Here is a 15503-nt window from a genome sequence, read left to right as displayed (position 1 = left end):
ATCAAAACAATTACTCATTGGACTCTACTTGTATCTGTTTTGTCTGATCCATGCTGTTTATATCTTTATTGTCTTTATATTCCAATCCGTGTCATATCCATGGAAGCCATTTTGTACTAAGTAAACAAAGATTTATGACTCACATATGACAAGACTGTGCATCTTTTAACACCTCCTCCCCTCTCCACACACATACACAGTTAATTTGATATAAACAAGCCAATCACTCCTGGCTTCTATGAGGCTTATTTTAATCAATGATTTTGCAGACTCTTGATCTGTGTATACAAAGTGAGGAGTGTTCCTGTAAGCATTACACAAGCTTTGGTAGAATTGAAGCTAATGAAGTTGCCCCAGCAGTGACAAGATTTAGAAGCATGGCAAGTTTTAGGAGTGTTCTGGCTGGACCTGCAAAGGTATTAGAAGCCTTTTATGGTGAGGCAAACAATTTAGGTGTAAGACGTAGGAACTACAAGTGCCTATCTCTTATGTAGGGTTAGATTTATTATATCTTCACATTAGTAAGTGGCCTACATACACTTCACAGATGGTAGAATAAAAGATGAACTTTGGAGCACAAATCAACTGACAATTTTTAGATGTCTGTCTTAAGAAAAGAGGAATCCAGGCGTAGCAGTACTTAAATTTGTCTCTCTGACAGGGTGATAGCTCTGATGTTAGTTCCCACATTATGACTGTCCTAAATTAAATCAAATGCTGGATAAGAAGCAATGTGATTTGATGCCTGACTCCTAATTTGGTCACTCTGGTTGATGAAATGAATGAAGGCTGCTGTGTTACCCTGCAAAGGCTGACATGTCCCCCCCCCACACACACACTTCAGTGTGTGTGTCAAAGTGTGACATTTATCTGCATCTTCTCATGTCCTGACTCCAGGTTCTTGCAAGAAATCTCACTGGAGTGCTGAGTTGAAGTGTCTCTTTTAATAGTTGCAAACATGGTTATTGTATTTGGGTGAGACCCTCATCTAAGCTACATTAAAAAAAAGAGAGAAAAATCTAATTTCTTAACAAGCGAACTATCCCATAGCCAGACCATATAAAATAAATATTTTTCTTTAGGGGGTGCTGACATGGCAGTGGTGCATGGAACCCAAGTGATGCTTGTGTGTATAGGAAGGAGGGATGTGAAACAGGTGTCTTGTGGAGGTGGGGTGTGTGCACAGCTGCAACTAAGAAGTGAAGAAAGAGAAGAAACAAGTACTCATCTACAATAATAAAGTCTGTGAAGAGTTTAGAGCCTGGGCTCAGATGTCAAAGTAAAGTAGGAAAATTTGGGTATCTGGATGTGAGGGACAGTTGGACCTAACATCCGATAGAATTTGTTTGTAAGCCACTGATGAAGGAAATGGAGATGAATAAGTGTGAGTAACAGCACTAAGGACTGCATGGTGATAAATGAAGGGATATTTGAGGGATGGAACAGGAATGATTCAGGTATATCATCAGAGAAGAGATTTTGGAGGGAAATTTGAGGGTGAGGCTGTCTGACAGGCAGCCCTCATCTCTTCTGGACTTTGTTAGAAGGGAAAAAAAAATCCTAAAAATTAATATTTCCCCATTCTTTTATTTAAAGATCACAAATCCAAAGCAGGGGTGCATAAGGTCAACCATAGACTCATAGCCTTGAGACACTGTAGCCTGGGCTATTCCAAGACAAGTAATGCTCATGGCATGCACAGTGAACTAGATGCCTTTGAGTGAGGTCTGCAGGACTGCTGCTAAACCAGAGATCAATTTAAATACTATGTGATGTGGATTCAGAAGTTGACAGTGGATATGGGCCACTATGGGCCAGTTTGGTAGGGAAACAGGGACCACTCCATAGAGATGTTCACAGAAACAGTACAGGCATAGCTTAAGTCTGTAGTTTCTGTGAAGGATGAGGTTTCCCTGCCTGAACTGATGCATGCAGAACCTCAGATGTCTGAGTCTAAGCTCTAAAGGTTCCCTCTGTGGCCTAGGCAGAGAAATAGGCATCTCCAGAGGCCACATCCTTTCATCTTTCAGTAGATCCTTTTTTTATTTATTTATTTTTATTTTTAAACAGAGTAGAGCTTTGTTTTACTGAATCTTGAACTTAGATGGTGTAAATATTAGTTGTCTACATGTGATCAATGAATCCTGGATGAGGTGTCTGAGTAGGGCTGTCTGGGGAGAAGCTGAATGGAACTGCCTTATATCTGTTTTTTCATATTTATCTCAGAGGGAAGAAGGGATGACTGGAAGAGAGGGAATCTAGGTGTCATGGCTGGCAGCTGGGGGTAGAGAATGTGGGAAAGAAAGCTAAAGGGTAGGCGTTTCAGGTTGAAAGATCTAGGGACTGACCAAGAGTACCTGAGGGAAATCTGGAAATTTGTTAGGAGTATCTGAATATGACATATTGAGCACAGGTACCTGAGAAGAAGCTAAAGGTGCTGATCTGGGTGGGAAAAGATGAGAGTTATGAAAATGGGTAGCAGTTCATGAGTGGGCTGAGGTAGGACAGGAGTCTCCCACTCCTTCCACTTCTTTACCAGGACAGCATCTTCAGTGGTCCTTCATATGGCATTGGGCAGGAGAGCACCAAGGATCCCTGGGTTTTTAGACCATTGAGTTACATGTTTGTTGTGGTAGTAGTATATCTTGCCTGCAGTCTTGCTGACCATAAAACATTGTGGCTACATCTATACTGATAAATGCATCTATAAAGGGATAGCAAATTATAACACAGGACATGTGGGAGACCACACACGCTTCTAGACTGTCACCTGCACATTCAGCAGGATATCCTAGTGACATCTGAAATGTAAGCAGTCGTCTGCATGCCAACATACAAATTTCATTCATTAATTCTGGAATGATTTAACAAAATCTGAGATGTCTTAAACTCCCAAACAGGTCAGATGGTGCCAGGAGATCGCCAAATCTAGTAACAATAGGGCTTGAGTTGACACAAATATGGATGACAGGAAGGGAGGGATTGTGACTAGACTTCTCTACAGTCAGTGGAGAGAAAGTCTCTCTCTCTGGGTCAATTCATCCAGTCTCAAATACCCACTTAAATTACCACAAACTTTGGAGAACCTTGTGTTTCTTCATTGAATATATGGGGAGACTCAATAATTAGCATACTTAGCCAGTATATGCCCAAAGTCAGAGAAGATAATATCACAGCACTAATCAGCTCTGTTCCTCAGGCTGTGGATAAGTTTCTGTTGATCGGAAGGGGCCAAGACAGTATAGAAGGCAGAAAACACTTTGTTCAGTGTTGTGCAAATGCTGGTGGCTGATGTCAGATACACAACAATTAGGCTCCTATTGAAAATCAAAACCACTATGAACTGAGAAGAAAATGTGGAGAATGCCTTTTGCTTCCCAGTGGGAAAAGAGATTCTCAGGATGCTGGGGATGCTATACACATAAGATGCCACAGTCAGTAGAAATGAAGGAAATGTCCCTACTGAATAGATTAAAAAACTACTGATCTGATTAAATGGGTATCAGCACAAGAGAGATTTAACAGGGGTATTAGCTCACAAAAAAAGGATCAATTTCTTTGGAGCCATAGAGAGTTAAAGCTGACATAAAAATTACTGTTATGGTGACAGCTAGAAACCATTACACTTAGGCTGACTTAGCACAGAAACTTAAATTCATAACACCTGCATAATGCACTGCACTACACAGACCTAAATACCAATCATAGAACATGGCTGACAAGAGCATACACTCTGTGCAGGCCGGGTATCCGAAAACATAACACCGAAGAAAGCAAACAGGGAATGAAATGGTTCTGTCATCGGTAAAGAGACTCAAGAGTACTCTAGGCAGGCAGTCAGGCTATAGCAAGTCTCCAGTCAGGACAAATACCCCAGGAAGAACTACATGGGAATGTGAAGATGCTGATCAACCTCAGCCAGCACAGGACATTCAGCATGGTCACAATGTAGATCACAAGGAAGACCAGGAAGCAAGCAATTTGCATAGCAGATACATTTCCAAATCCCAGGAGAATGCATTTCATAGCAAATATTTGATTTTTTTTTTCTTCCATATTGCCGCGGCCTGAAAGGAGTCGTTTAGGACGACCTGCCTCCCCTTGGGAACAATGACCAAGTTTGTGATGCTCTTGGACTGAATTAAGGTGAAACGACACCAGCCAACCAGTTTTATGATTTATTAACACAAAGATAAGGCATGTGGTTAAATATGATAATTCAATGGCGGTTACTTCAACTAGATAGACAAGTCCCGTGCCACACGTTTTGAACAGATCTTACCAACATTCATCAAAAAGAGAGAGAGAAAGAGAGAGAAAGAGAGAGAAAGAGATATCACCACCCGTGGATCCAGCAGCGTCCCGTCGGTCCTCTTCCTTTGGGAGTCTCGGTGGTGGTGTGGGGTCCCGTTTGGTGGTGGGTGGGTCCCCCACTTAGCTTTGGGTGGTACCCTTTTTATACAGTCCAAGTCCCAGAATCTCCGCCTGTTTCCAAGAAATCTCATGCATGTGCATGGTGGACATGATGCGGCATGGTCTGGTTCAGCGCAGGCTCGGTGTGTCCCACGTGGTCATAGCATCTCGGTCCTGTTTCCATCGGGAGCAGATGAAAATGGATGACTTGCTCATAGTTATGATAGCATGAGTGCAATGGTTTCCTCCCTAACTTCAGATCCACTAATGTTAAGAGTCCAACTTTAATGCAGTTTTCTAGGCTTCCTATATAGCCAAAAGGATAATTAATTCCTCAGTAAAGTAAATTTTTAGAGTGGAAGAGATGAATAATGAATCATCCTCTGAAAGAAGCTTAGGAAGTCAGTCTCAAGTGTGAAACTTAGAAATGCTGAAGAAGGCAGGGTAGCTTTCTACTCTGATGTATGCCCTCCATAATTAGAGGTGGTCTGGATATTTACTGCATTGGTCTGCATTAGAATGTAGAGTCATAAAACTGCCATGATAGGAAAAGAAATAAAAATGCTTTGAATTCAAAAGTAAAATAGTGCTAGTGTCATTATAATTAATTTCATTTGGGTTATCAGAATATTCCAAATATTCAGCGTCGTATACAGTCTGCACATGATAGCAAATTTAAAATGATTGACTTTATATTAATACCATATGTAACACAAAATGAAAGGAATGAAATCAGATTTATTAAAACAAAATGCTTCAGTGCTAGTTAAATCTCCTGAAAACATTGAAATGGTAATGGTTTTGCCTCACTCAAATATTATATTCTTTATTTTCCTAATGAAATAAAATCAGTTGAGCTAGTCAGCTAGGCTCCCTTTCTAGTCAACAGAGAGAAAAAAAACATTCCTCATGAGCAGTTCACCCAGCTTATTTTACATGGCTACACTAAGATGAGATGTATCACTTTCTAAAATTGTGTCTAACTGAATTGAAAGTGCCTAGATTTGGACAGGTGAATCCCACCTTGCGTCTCTTTCGAAAACTCAGAACTGAAGGAAAAAAAAAAAGGAGGTTCATACTTTTTCTGGAAACTTTACATCTAGCTCCACTAGCAGCCTAACACAATGTGGGCACAGTGAAAAGAAATGAGCACCACCAGAAATCAGCTCAGGACATGAAAAGTTACATTTCCATTCTGAATCAGTTTCTCAAGGTGCCCCCTCATTTTCCTTTGACAATAGGCGACTCCTTATTTTCCTAGCATAAAGTAGCTTGGGATTAATCTGACGTCATTCTAGAAGACTAAAAGTTGGTTGTGCAATGGAAACAGAATAACACATGCAGAGTGATGATATGACTTACCTTAAAATAAGAATTTATTACAGAATGCCACTGGATGACTTCTGAAATTAAGTGGAAATAATTTTACATTATAGTCAGAACTTAAATACACTTTCACTGTGAAATGAGATTTTTTTTTTCAATTTGATGCCTACAGAGAAAATAGTATTTCATTTTTCTTTTTATTTTTTATGACATCACTTTGTTACTTTTTTACTAGGTAATATGAATACTTGAAACATGCAAGCAGTTTATACTAATGGCCCAAAGACAATCTATGTAGATGGAAAATAGGAAAAAAGGGAAGAGTACTCAGAGATTTTTAGGGAGTAATGTCTTCTGTTCATTAACTGTGTTCAGGGAAGGAAGTACAGGTACTGATATCAGAAAGAAATTTTCCCAACCTAACTTTAAATAACTATATCTGGGCTAGTCGTCTGGTCTGGATTTCTTTTGTACTTGGTAGAAAGAAATAATTACTTCTGGAGTGTTGTTCCATATCATACTAAAACAGATTTTTCAAGCAGTTCAGCTGAATGCATCATAGAAATGCTTATTTCTTTCCTGTAACTATAAAAGGAGTACATGTAATTGTTTTCATGCTGAAGTTGCAAATCTGGAGTGGGATTCTACTTTTAGAAATTTAGCATTTACTTATCTAGCTTTAAAGTAGCCTCTAGGATTCTTCTGTCTTCAGCCAGTTCCGGGTATTGATGCACCTAACCATCTTAAAAAAAAAAAAAAATTGTAAGGACCTTAAGCACATCCCCCTCCTGAAGGAGCTTGGGTGCCTGGGCTCAGGGCCAGCTTAGAGATAATGCAGCTGAAAGCTGCCCCCTTTGGAGAAGTTGCTCCCGGACAGCTCTGCTGGAAAGCCTCAACCAAGGTTGCCCCCCTCTTCCCAAGGGATGTACTTAAACTGAGACTCTAGTCCTTGGCCCCAGCTTACAGCCCTAGCTTCACTGCAGCCATGCCTGTGCCTGGCCATGGACCGTGTTGATCCAGATCCTGATCTGTGTTTCTAGTGCAGGTGAGACTAGTACAGATGTAGGCTGTTCAAGGGAAAGACTGCTGTGAGTTAGTACTACTGGAGTATCTTTGGTAGCAACAGAGAGAAAACGTTATTGCCAGTTTTGGGACCTGGGCAGATCTGGAAAGAATCCTGAGACGGATTAAGACTGGTACAGAGCTAGGGAGTGGAGAAGCTGGGTGCACTGCTCCTCATTTCTACTCTGCCCAGGTGTTAGGTTCTGTCCCTCTGACCACATGCTCACGGATGTGGTGCACATTAGTCTAAATGCTGTAGTCCCTTCCCCTAGGATCATCCAAAATGAGCTAGACTGGTGATTTAACAGTGGACACTGGAGGAGCTGCTCTGTAATATAGCTGTGCTTTTGTGGTAGTTTCCTAAACATAGGTCACTAGTGCCACATGAGGTCTCCTGAGCCCTCTGCACATGGTTGAAAGATATGATACAAGACTTACCAGAGATCTGCATACTCCAGATGCAGCAGCTGAACAGCAGGAGGAATACTTCATTGTACCTGAAATGACATTAGACACTTATTTCTAGCAAATGAATCCTGCCTTCTGAATTATATGAAGATATTACTTGAGGGAGAGAGAGAGAGAGAGAGAATAAGATAGAGTTTATATAATTATATCCTTTTGGCCCTGACTTGAATGGGGGGCTGGGCTGGAAGACCTCCAACCTAAATTGTTCTATGATTCTATGTTTAATTTCTTTGGCCCACCCTTGAAAATTCCAGTCTCTAAAGCACATTAATTTTGGGGTTGTATACCAAAATTTGTTTTTGGTCTCTAGAACTGATTGCCACTCAGTAGTACCGTGTCAAATTATGAGAGAAAAGAGCTTTTATCTTTAACCTGCTTTGCAGTCTGGAGGTAAAAGAACAGCATTCTATTCTGATCTCAGAGATGAACACAAGGCTAGTAAATTTATTATAGACTGTGGAAATCACTGTTACAGAATGGAATGTATTTAAAAATGGGAATTAGGATGAGATTTGTTTAACCTACAGGAAGTGATACAGCTGCCTAAACATCAGTGCCTGGCATAATTTTAGATGCTGTAGGTTACCTGGATGGTAGACACAGGACTTGCAAGAGATGCCCCCTTCTGAAGTAGCAGCTAGAAGTTAGGCAGGACACGCTGTGACATTTAAAATGAGGTCAGTTGATTATGTTTAGGCAATTGAAAAATTCCTCAGACATTAAAAAATAAATATTTTCATTAAAGGTAGTCATTATAGACTCCCTTAATAGTCAGTGAAGACCAACAGGCACTTTCAGGACAGCACTCGCCTCTGCACTGAGGACACTGATCATGAAAGGAGAATTATACGTTAGCATTCACTGCCTGTAAAAGGAGTGAGTCTATAGAGATTATTTCAGATGTAGTAGTATGTACAGAAAATGGCTTCAGTTAGTCCATTTAATCCTGTCTTTAGATTTTCTTCAAAGTAAGCACTTTTAGGATATATTTTGTCTGATCCAAAAGTAGATGTCTAAAATAGATCAAATGAACCACTGTTTAGTGGTCCTATTTCTCTTCATTTATTATGAAGATTGTTTAGCTGACTAACACATTTACAGAAGTCTGCATAAGGAAGTCTGAAGATAGATGAGGTGCATATCGCTGTCATTGTTTCACAATATCAAACCCACTTTTTAAATCACAGCCTTGCCGTCACTACTATGAGATCTAATCATGTGCATCAATGTACTTTGGTTAGACTTAATTGTCCACTTTACTATAGCACTGTTCCTCCATATCTCTAGCCCTCTATCCATATTGGTAGCTATTAAGGGAAATAAAAACAAAAATATTTCATAACTTACATGTGAATATATAGATATGTGTATGTGTATACGTTTTAGAATTAAATATTTGTGTATAACATTTCTTAAACAATGGCACTGGTTGACTGTTTAATTAAAGAAACTTGAAGGAAATGTGATTATCAAAAACGGTGAGCACCTGCTATTCTCTTCAGCTCAGTTCCATTATGGTGTCTGAAGGTCAGATTCCATCCATTAGTTAGGCAAACAGCTTGCCCACTGTCTTCAAAAATATTTTTGTGCCAGTGAGAAATGAACTTCTTCATACAGGACAAACTGTCAGAGAGATTTGATAACACCCTGCTCTATTGCAAGCCAGAGACAGTAAAATTCTCGTCAGAGATCCATTTTATTTGAATGAACTTTAGTCATAGGGCAAGTCTCATTAATTCAAATATTAAATACAGATTTAAATCAGTGGAATATATAGAGGATTCCCTCTATACAGCATGAAACACCTGAAGTAGTCTTTAAAATAATTCAAGTGAATAGCATTCAAAACACAGCTGACAACAGAGGCATTGACAATAGAGATAATCTATGGAAGGAGCCATGCTGTTGGTACTAATGTAGATACCTACACTCAGGTGAAATGAATCCCACAGTATCTAACTCTGAGAAACATGAAAGAAAGGAAAGAAGGGAAATGTCAAAAAGGTGAAAAAATAGAAGGAAGGAAGGCAGGAAGACAAGAAGGAAGGAAGGAAGAAGGACAGTGAGAAAAGTTATTTCTATAATAAATATGCATTAACATAAACACTAAAACACAAAATCTACTTACCTGACAGAAGAAGATGAAGATGAACATGCCAACCTGCTTACTTATTTCTTGAGGCTTGATTTAAATAACCGATTTAAAAAAAGGAAATGACACTTTTAAAGCATGAAAAAAGAAATTGGCAGAAAAATGAAGTATCAGATGATAAAAATACACTGAAAGTTTTGTATTGAAGTTAGAGATCAAGAATTTGACAAGACTAGGAGAGTAGTGCTCCTTCTGTTATATGGGAGAGATGAGCCACTCCCACCCTAAGGGGAAGATTAAAGTTCCATATGTTGAATTGCTTCTTGTCCACCAACATGAGAGGGAAAAAACTCCTGTGGTCAGTAGCACTGCTCTCTCTCTCTCTCTCTCTTTTTTTTTTTTTTTTTTTTTTTTTTAAACCAAAGTTTTGGCACAAGAGCCTTGACTTTGGGAATGGAAAAGTTTCCAAGTAAATCAGATCCACATAGAATCTGTGACAAGGGGAAAAGACTGCTTCAAACTATGATAGGTAGTATTTGTTTTCCCTATTTATATATTTACATGACCTCATCATTTAGACTTCCTCTCATCTGTTCTATCTTGAAAGTCTTCATTACAATGAGATTAACTGCGTCCTGGAATCCATTGACTAGATGTATAGAATCTCCCTTGACTAAAAAGTTAAGGTGATTAGCTCGGTATATATTAAGGGAGCAAGCCAGGTGTCTAAACATAGGCATGAAGTAATACTTCAGAGGCTGTATGGTATTTGACACTTTGGTACAGACCTATGTTAGATTATACTGTCCCGTAGTGTCATCAGGAGGCCAGGTGTGATGCTCTGGGACACCTAAAATGCCAATACATGATGACATTTGGGCACATGAATCTCATCCTTAGTTTCTATAGAATCATAGAATAATTTATGTTGGATGGGACTTCAGGACGTTTCAAGTTCAACCTCCTGCTCAAAGTAGGGTCAACTATTATCTAGATCAGGATGCTAAGGGCTTGATTTCAATCACGTCTTTAAAACCTCCAAGGATGGAGACTGCACAATCTCTGGGCAACCTGTTCCAGTGCTTGACTGTCTTCAGTGGGGGGGGGGAGGGGGGGGGGGAAGGGGGGAGTATATTTATATCCACTCAGAATCTACGTTTTTTAAATTTTTCTCTGTTGTTTCTCATCTTACCACCATGTACCACTGTGAAGGGCCTGGCTCCAGCTTCTTGATAACCTCCTGGTTAGTACTGGAAGCCTTCTCTCCAGGAGCAACAAGCACAGTTCCCCCAGCCTCGCCTCATAGAGCATGTGCTCCAGCCCCTTGACTGTCCTGGTTGCAGAAGTTGCTCCAGTTTGTTGAGTCTTTTTCGTATTGGGGAACCCAAAACTAGACTCAGTGTTCTAGGTGCAATCTAATGAGTGCTGAGTGGGGGGTGGGAGTGGAATGGGAGATGAACTCTTTGCTTGATCTACTAGCTATGCTTTTGTTTATACAGTCCAGGATACTATCGGCCTTCTTTGCTGCCAGGCACACTGATAATCTATCAAGTCCCCCCAGAATCTTTTCCACAGAGCTGCTTTCCAGCCAGTCAGTACCCAGCCTGTATCATTTCCAGGAATTACTCCATTCCAGGTGCAAGAATTTGCATTTATCCTTGTTGAATTTCATGCATTTCCTATTGGTCCATTCTTCCAGCCAGTCTAGGTCCCTGTAGGAAGTAGTTCTGCCCCACAGCCTCCAAAGTTTAGTGTCATCTGCCAACTTGATGTGCAAACACTGTGTCACCTCCTCCAGGTCATCAATAAAGATATTAAACAGGACAGGTCCCCAGAGAGATTCCTGTAGTACTCCACTTGCTGTGGGACACCAGGTAGAGTATGACCCATTGACCACTAACCTCTGAGCCTGATAATCCAACCAGTCTTTTTATCCATCTAGTTGTCCACCCATCCCTACTCTAATGTCTTAATGTCCTAATTTGGATGAAAGACTATGATGGAAGACAGTGTTGGAAGCCTTGCTAAAGTTCAGGTAAAGGACATCTACTGCTACTCCCTCATCCACAAATACAGGGATTTCATCATAGAAATAAGCAGGTCAGGCATGATTTACCTTTGGTAAATCTATGCTGACTGCTTTTTCTTCACGTGACCACAAGTGTTATCCAGAAAGACAAACTCCATGATTTTCCTAGGGACTGAAGAGAGGAGCTTGAATTAGTTTCTCAAATCATCCTTTGAAGATGTCTACATTGCATGCAAAAATGTATTACAGCAAAGGAAGAAGCTCTACTGTTTTGTTGGCGGTGGTGGTGGTGGTTTTTTTTTTTTTTTTTTTTTCCTACCTGGTTTGATTGCCACAGTTGCACTTGCTTGCTGTAGTACCTGGGAGTTTACCCTGCAATAACTCTGTGCATCCAAAGGTAATCTCAAACAACTCAAGGTGGAGATGTCCACATTGTAAATATCCACATTTAGATAGATGAGTCCCAACTGGTGGGACTATCACTGGCTATCCACCCTTGTTGTTTTATATGTCAGGGACAATGTGTCTTGCACACAGGGAAAGTATTTTGTGTGCGGTTGTTCTTTGTGGTGGACTAGGTGAATGCAACAACAATGTGTGGTGTGGATGCTGCTGGTGTGCTTCTTCATGAGATATGTCACTGGGGATATCTCAGAGAACAATCTAATAGGCATGTCCTCAGGAAAAGCATCCCAACAAAGCTATTTGAAATGATTTGCCTTCCACATTTATCTTAATGGAAGTTTATCTCTCCGTAAGTGAAAAGGTTTTTGTTGCATTGTCAGTGGAGGGAACCTAGATGACTATTTGGATGATACAGCTAGGAGAGAGGAATCACACCTTCTGTTCTTAAAATCTAATGAAAGAGCAGCTACACCTGGTGCATATTTGCCAGAAAAAAAAAAAAGCTTGAGAAACAACTTCCAAAAGTCATAAAAATAATTTGAAACTATTTTAACCACATAAGTATCATATGTAGATCTCTAGTAAGACACTTACGACAAATAGTTTATAAAGTTTTAAAGAAGTCCTGAAAGAGGAGAAAGACAACATTATTTTTCTATATCTGTGTTTATTTTGGCAATATTTTCTTCTTTTTCACATTCTAGACTGTATTTGATGAAGATTATATTACAGTGTCTCTCAAAATAGAACTGCTAGTAGAAGAAATTATGAAATTAAAAGTAAAAAAGAAAAAAAAATCCCTGAAAAATGCCAGTACCAGAATTTACTTATTTATACCTTGAGTATTAAATACTTGCTTTTTTATGTTGTGCAACTTTTCCCTTGTATCTAACATGGTATCAGAAGTCTAGAAGATGCCTAGTGTGGTATCGAGGGCGAATCTGAGGAACTATAGACCAGTAAGTGTCACATTTGTACTGGACAAGTTAGTAGGAACTGTGATAGAATACATAATTAATGGATACATGCATAAGAAACATAATAGCAACATGGGAAAGCAAGAATTCATGGCTGAAAAATACATTGGAGATCTTTGAAGGAGTCAATAAGCAAGCTACATCCGGTTATGGTATATCTGGGTTCCAAAAGGCTTTCAACAAGAAAAAGATAGCAGAGATAGCACCCCTTATTCCACCATACACTAAAGAAAATTAGAACTGTGCAGAATCCATGGAAATTGCTTTACATAGGATCCATAGCCTTATCATCCACCGCTTTACTAAGAACATCAGCATCCTTCTCCTCCACAGCACTACGACATTACAATGCAATTAAAATGGATGAAAGACAGTACGTTCACTTTAGACCTACAGTTCAGTGCAAGGCTGAGGATTGGCCAAAAATGAGATTTATGAAAATACCAAACTCATACTTGTAATTCAAGAGGCATCTAGGATTCGTATGTTGCAGTCTAAAAGGCTCTATCTATATTATTAAGTTAAACAGTGATCAGCAGTGTTCTCTGGCACTTAAGTCAAATGGCATGAAGTGTGCATACCACTTAATGTTTTTTTACCTATATAACACAGTGGTAACTAGAAAGGATTCCTGACCAGGGCACATCTATGTCAGGGTGAGCTGACTAGCTCACTAGAACATACTAACTGGATTTATTAGACCATCAGTGACTGTAAAAGAAGCACACTAGGAGCTCGAATGTTTACTTCAGATGCAGATACCTCCATTATACCTAAATTTATATATCTGAAAGTGAAGCTGAATGCCATCTTGATGCCTTTAAGATACATGACCTACAACCATTTCCTACTAATTTAGATCCTTTGGAAGTCTAGTTGGCACTGTGGTTACAATGGTGGCTAGTAGAAAAGACTGACAGAAATACCTATGATAATGGGTCTACACAGAAGGATATTCTGTCTGGTATATTCTCCCATTGATTCAGGGTTTTTCTTAGGCAGTTTCTATATGGATGGGATTTATCTATGATATAGGTGTATGCATTTGAGTGTATCGTCTAGATTCCTTTTATAGTTAAAAGAGAGAAGGAAGTAACTATAGATAGTGATTCATTTAATTTTAAAGGAATAAAATTTATTCTGAATAGGAAGAGACCTAATGGCTAATTTAGAAATTTATTTTCTCTGGCAGGTAACTTGTGATTTCTAGTCAGCCCTGGCATATCTTATATCCACTCCATATCCACACATCTTATGCCACAATATATTGAGAACTGAACACAACCTTCTGGTAGGGTCATGCTTACATGATAACTCAAGACAGCATGCCTCAGACACTTGATAGAAAAGTTTGAAGTTAATATTTTTTGGAATGTTCACTTTTTCCCAGAATATTGAATGTCTGCAAGTAGATGTAAGCCTGATCTTAAAAATATTATATTCATACTATGTCAGATTGTATTGTTACAAGCCTATCTCTCAAAAAGAAATAGGTCTCACTCTTGTACATACAGAAACACATAGAAACAAAATTCAGATACATATTACATCTTTTTTTTAGAGAGCAATTCCAGTTGGTCCTCAATGCTCAGCGGTTGCAACCTAGATTTCAGATAGTCCATGCATTTCTAAGACAAGTCAATAAAAGCAAAATTGATAAAAATAGTTTTAAAAATTAGAAGGAGTCACGGACAAATAAAACACTTGGTTCATTTTTGGTTTACCTAACTTATCTTTGGAAGTTTACAATAAGGACATCTCCATCTGAGGTAGCTGTGCTCCAATGCATTAGAAATAGGGCACTTCCAGAGTGTCACTCATGTGACTTGCTTCAGATGCCAGAATGTGATTAATTAGGACCTTGAAGTGCCTGCACCTTTTGAATGATTATAAAAGGACCCCATATTACAGCTCGGATGGAGATAATCACAGTTTAAATGTCTAAATCCGGTTCAGTGAGTCCACAGCTTCACCTGATCTGAATGTTTTAGATTTCTTTTATAATCCTTGCTTTTATTCATAACACTGATCAACTGTGATCATGAAATTTTCTGGATGACAAGCCCTGGGACTTGACGCTCCTTGTCTTACATTCTAACTATCTGTCCCTAGTGAATTGGGCACTGTGTTTTTTCTTTTCTTTAGTAAAGATACTAAAAAAACCCTTTCCTTTTTAACAGTTTTTTCAGAGCCCCTTTTACCTCTTTGTTTCGAAGAGTGTAGATGAAAGGGTTTAGCATGGGAATAACAGTAGTATAGAGGATAGAAATGATATTGCTTTTGCATGGTGAGGATGTGGCCCCAGGCTGAGCATACATGAAAAAGACAGTTCCAAAGAACAAGCTAACAGCCAGCATGTGGGAAGAGCAAGTGGAGGCGGCCTTGCACCTACTCTCAGCTGAAGGCATTTGGATAATGGTGGTAATTATAAAACCATAGGAGATAAAAACCACCAAGGCAGTGCTCACAATAATAGATCCACATACACTGAGCATTATTATTTCATTGAAAATGTGTCTGAGCAGGAGACATGCATCACTGCAGGAACATCACAGAAGAAGTGGTTTATTTCTTTGGGCCCACAAAAGGGCAAGCTGAATGTAAAGCCTGTCTGGATGATGCAGTTAATGCGGCCTGACAGATAAGAGCCCATGAGCATACGAACACAAAGCCTTTTATTCATAGTGACTTGGTACAGCAGTGGGTTGCAGATGGCAGAGAAACGATCATT

At 39.4% G+C, this 15503-nt stretch overlaps 1 pseudogene; it reads right to left on the bottom strand.

The window, feature by feature from the left end:
- Positions 1–14925: 14925 nt before the first annotated feature.
- LOC135326647 (olfactory receptor 9S13-like) lies at positions 14926–15500 on the bottom strand (annotated as a pseudogene).
- Between the last annotated feature and the right edge of the window lie 3 nt (positions 15501–15503).

This window comes from Dromaius novaehollandiae, unplaced genomic scaffold, assembly GCF_036370855.1.
Source record: "Dromaius novaehollandiae isolate bDroNov1 unplaced genomic scaffold, bDroNov1.hap1 HAP1_SCAFFOLD_150, whole genome shotgun sequence".
In the NCBI taxonomy this organism is placed as follows: Eukaryota; Metazoa; Chordata; class Aves; order Casuariiformes; family Dromaiidae; genus Dromaius; species Dromaius novaehollandiae.
This window is presented reverse-complemented; position numbering and strand designations above follow the sequence as displayed.